The sequence below is a fragment of the Melopsittacus undulatus genome, chromosome 4 (assembly GCF_012275295.1).
Source record: "Melopsittacus undulatus isolate bMelUnd1 chromosome 4, bMelUnd1.mat.Z, whole genome shotgun sequence".
NCBI lineage: Eukaryota > Metazoa > Chordata > Aves > Psittaciformes > Psittaculidae > Melopsittacus > Melopsittacus undulatus.
The window spans coordinates 92,988,316-92,993,658 of NC_047530.1; positions in this window are offsets into that span (position 1 = coordinate 92,988,316).

The following is a 5,343-nucleotide window of genomic DNA, read 5'->3' on the forward strand; positions in this document are numbered from 1 at the left end:
ACTGCAAAGCATACAAGTATATTAGCCCAGTTTGCTAAGTAAACTCATTCCTCCCAACTCATTTCAGGTCCATTCTTCAGATAAGCAAGGCTCAAAGAGTATGAGCTCCATTTTTTTTGCAGCAGCAGCAGATTTCTGTGGAGGGTCTCTATTGCTTTTACTTATTGCCTCTTTAAGTACCTTCCTGCTTTAGAACAGTCCTTTGCTGTCTGATATCTTCATCTCATGTAGATACTTATATACACCAATCAAAGTAATCTGAAACAAATTTTAAGTGAGAGGTTTCCAGAGAGAAAACTCTTGGATACTTATTTTTCCTGCTATTGGTGAGGGAATGTCTGAGCAATTTGGTCTCAACAGAATCTTGCATCTTAAGACTGGATGAAACATCTGTCTTGCTGAGTAAATTACAGTTATAAAGCCTCCTTCCAGAAATCTGTTTTTTAATGGGACCATTATAGTCCATAAGGAATGCTGGTGACTGCATACATATGGCTACCTTGGTGGAAAAATCTGGCTGCAAATGAGCGAGATGTTCACAAACATTTAATTGTTTTGACAAGCTGTGAGTGAAAAATTGTATTTATGACTACCAGGTGTTTGTGGAGGATTAAACAAAACACCATGTTAGCCAGCAAATAAGGCTCTCAAGGCACTAAAAATACAAGTAGAGATGACCTGTGTGCCCCCAGAGGTGGCCTCACTTCCTGGTTTATTCTGCTGTATGAAGCATAGGTAAAACTGAGTGAGTGCAGTAAATGTGATATAAAGTATTTTTTAATGCTTGGACCTATTGTGGGTGTTTGCATGCACACATGCATGTGTGTGTAATTATTTTTTGCTCTTTCATTGTCTCTGGTTCTCTCTGGGATCAGAGTTGAAAACACCAAAACCAAGAATATCTGTACCAGCAAGATAGAGAAGATCCTTGTAAGAAACCCCCAATGTTTTCATGCCTCATATGTTTAATTTGCAAATGATCCCATGCTCTAAGGTTCCTGAGAAACTTATGGAAGGAATAGTATGAATGTCAACTCTCTCTTTTCCCTCCCCGCTCTTTTTTTTTTTTCCCTTCCTTTTTTTTCTCTGTTTTTTTTCTTTTGCCTTTTTTCCCCTTTTCTTTTTTATTTTTTCCCCTTTTTTAGTTTTTCCCTTTCTCTTTTATTTACCCTGGCCCAAGTGAGTGGTTTCAGGGGGCTTACTTCAGAGAAGCAACTAAACATCTAAACTAAGCATTTGGCTGAACTCTAAAGTTGCTTGGTTTATTCTGTTGCTACTTCTCCACAAAATGCTTCAGACAGCTCAGCTAGCTGACCACACTGCTGACTACGTATGCTTCACTTGTTTCGTTCACAGCATACCTCCAGTGAGAAAAAGCACTGATCAGAATAAGTCAGGCTTAATAAAATCCTGCTTTGCAATAGGTTTATTCTGTTTCTTGACCAAACTGGGGAATGTGGTTTCAAGCATAGTCATCATTATCAGCCTTTCCTCTATTACTTACTCTCCACCGTCCAGCCACTGGGCAGGATATATATGTTTAATTAATTCTGCTTTTACCTTCAACCTGTAAATAGTGGAGTGATGTCAGATTTATATGTTATATGAATAACAAGGATTTCTCAGGAGACCCTATCCTGGTGAAAGAGGCTAACTGTAATTTTCAGCTGTGAGTAATTGTATATAATATAATCCTAAATGATTTTTCTTCTGTAATTTCATTAGAGTTTAGAAATTTAATTAGATTTTGAATCACTCTGAAATAAAGTAGCAAAACACCCAGAGACTAAGAGCAGTGGTTATTTTGTCCTCCGAGGCCAGAATTCTTGGTCTCAAATTGGCATGTGTTCATTAGGAGGAAGTTTGCAGAAGTTCTTGATATATTATTGTCTTTCAGAATGGACTCTGAATAGGTCTTTGGAGAGCATTAGAAGAGCACACAATTATTATACAGACTCTTCTTGAGGTTTAAGATCATCTGCCTTGCATATACTTAATAAAAATATGCCTCTAAAGTTGTTTAAGAAACTGTGGAGATAGGAAAGATGCTCCTCCAGTGCCTCAGTGCTCTTCCTGGTTTATTAGCAACTCTAGTACCTGTGTATGATGATACAGAGAGGAGTTGTTTGCTTTACTTTAATGATTAGGTAGGTTTATGGTTATTTTTATTGCTACACATATGAACTGTCATGGTGGCTGTAATCAAAGGCACACTAAATTCTGTTCCTTCTCTTTCATCCCAGGTTCAGAAGAAATCTGTCCTTCTGGCAAACTTTGATTCCCTGTAGAATTCATCCCATGTGCAAAAAATTGAATGAAACTGCTCTGAACAGGGCAAAGCAAAGACCAGCGCAGTAGCTTATGGTTGCATGTGATGTCGGGATAGTTGTGGTGGGTTAAGGAGATCCTCTTAAAAGATTATGAATGAATAAATATGCAAGTGCTTGCTCCCTTTTTGTTTTAAGTGGTGTAAAGTGGTCTGTGTTTGTAGAGATGCCTAGATTTATATTGCTTAACTGAAAAAAGGAATTGGACATCTAGAAGCACATTCTCTAAAGCCTTTACCTTCATAGCAGAATCTCTTTCCTCATTATAGTTGCCTGAACCAGGACTATCCACCTGATTTTCTGAGAGTAGGTCTCTAAAGGGCAAAGCATGTGACAAATTGAGGAGTTAAGCAGAGAGGAAGAAATTCAGATTACTTTCAGCATGGCAACAATATAAGGAACCATAACAAAGCTATAGGCAGCATGAGTTAAAGAATCTAACAGAAATGAGCAAGGCAGGAGAGAGCAAATGTGAAATGAAGAATTTCAGTAAGACAAATCAAGCAAATACAAACTCTTTAAACCATGTCAATCCAACCTATTTTAAAAGAAAGAGAAAACTCCAGTGGAATGGGATACATATGAGTCTCAAAGCAAGAATTCAAAAGGAAACCTCCAGGATGACAAGGATATTCTGCTATTGATTGTCCTTTGTCACCATCGCTAGAATCCTCTCTATTTGCCACTGTGGGAAAACATGGAGTGAAATGTTCATTAGTCTGATTCGAGGGATAATTTCCTTTGTTTCCTTAACAGGTCTTGATAAGAGCTCGTCATCACATAAATCCAGTCCTCAGGCTCAAGTATAAGCTCTTAGAGTGTGGCCAAGCAAGTCCTGAAGTCTGATTGAAAAAAGTTCATGGAAAAAGATCGAAAGCTTTTGTGCACTTGGCTTGGATGTGTATCGATGGAGATCAGGCAGCATCAGGGAAGTCTGGTGTGCATAGACACGCTGCTTCTTCCATTAACGTGTCATGTCACACCATGGAACAAATTGAAGAAAACATGTTCAGGCTGGTTACTGCCAAAAAATCAAGGTGGTTTTGCTGTGGGTATCCAGAACAAATGGAAACTATGCTTGAAATATCACAGCTGCTCTTCATTTGCTATTTTCTCCATCTCCTCCTCTGTCACAACTCTGAGCTGCTGGGACAACTGGGAGAGATTCCACATCTCAGCAAGCAGCAAAATCACAGATGTCGCGTGTGCTAACAAAGGGAAACACTCCTGCACCAGTTATTTAACGCCTTCCTCCCTTGACATTAAGAAATACCATGGGAAACCACTCAGCATTTCAGTCTCGCTCCTTTTTTTTTCCCCCTCCATCTCTGTTTCTTTTTCAATCTGAAGGAATGGAAATGCTGGTACACTTTAAAAACATGTTTTCTTGATTTTACTTGAGGAACGCTGAGGCTCAGTCTTATTGCCAACTCAGAGAGATGCAAGGAGGCAAAAAGAAACCATGGGGTGTGTACTCAAGCCTTCTTATGCAACATCAGGAAAGAAAATGCCAAACTAGTCCATGGCTCAGCTAAGCAGCCCATTCGTTTTCAGGTGTCCTGTCCCAGATCTTGCTCTGTTCCTAGGTTTGTAAAACTTTGTGGTGTCCCTTGTAGAAGTTAGAACTTTTACTGAACTTAATTTCTTCCATAGCAGGTGTATTTGTATTATTCATTCACATGGTCTGCATCTATGTGTCATTCAGTGAAGAGGATTTTTTGTATTTCCAAGCCAGACTGTTGATGCAGCAGAAAAAAAGGGTATTAACAACAGAGGGTAATTTCTTTCATGGTGAAGGAAAATACCTGAAGATCACTTCTGGAAGCTGCATATCTTTCAGGTTAACACACAGCAATGAACATATGTGTTGGGATGAAACACAGGTAGGCAGACATAAATTTGGGTTGAAAAATTAATCTTTTTTTGTAGGAAATGTGGCTAATCTGTGTGCTTGGAAGGTGCGTATCAGATATTTGCACGAAATGGTCAAATTCATTACAGGATATTTCAGACTCCTGCCAGTGTGCTGTAGGTGTGAGCTAGGTTCTTGGGGAACCTACTGGTGCTCTTTCTTGATGACACAGTTTATAACTCAGACTTGAGTACAGTCAACAGGAGTGTTCATGATTCCTCTTCTCAGGTGTGCTTTCCTACTACCCTTCAACTGGAAAGCTTTAGCACTTACACATGGTGTAGCAGGGCTTTCAGGGAGGTGATGTAATGGTGGTATGTTTTTTCACTGTTCCTCTGTGTGTGTGCTTGGTGAAAGGACAGAGATCTGTTTAGAGCTAGCCATATAAGCCACTGAAAATCTTTCCTTCCTGTCTGGATCTTTTGCTTCGTGGCCATTGCTCTAGCATTTTCCTTGTGTCTCTTACTGTTAATTTCCTACAGGCTGAGATTACAGGTAGCATACAGGAGCATCAGCAATGGCAGCATTTTTTCCCATCTTTCTCTGCTTTAGACCAGAGGATTTAAATTCCTTTTTCGTTTCAGCCAGAAACTTTCTAGGAAAGGTATCAGTCTCCAACTAGTACATTTAGACACATAGGTATGTTCTCAGGATAACCTTTGTTGGCCCTCAAACATAGTCCACAGCCTCATATATAGCTGTAAACCACAGCTCAGAGTAATTATTTTACAGAAACTTTTGATCTTATTTGTCTTGTCTTAGACAGACATAGTCCAATCTGCAGCCTACTGTATAAAATATTTGTAAAAGTGTGAGGCAAATAGTCTAGTATGAAATAGTTTATTTAAGTTAGAAAGATTAATAATAAAGACACTTCTAGGATTCTCACGAAATCACCAGTTGGCCTGTCAGCAAAGACAGTCTTGAAGTAGGAGGGTGTGTTCATGCTTCGTGTTACTGGGAATTGTTTTAGCTAGCTAATGAAATAGGAAAGAGATGTGGATCCTGCCTTAGAGCAGTCCATGAGTAACTGGGAAGGACGTGTGTGGGAACACAAGGAGCAAACGTTAAACAAGTCAAAAGCAAGTGAAAGTTAGACCTATG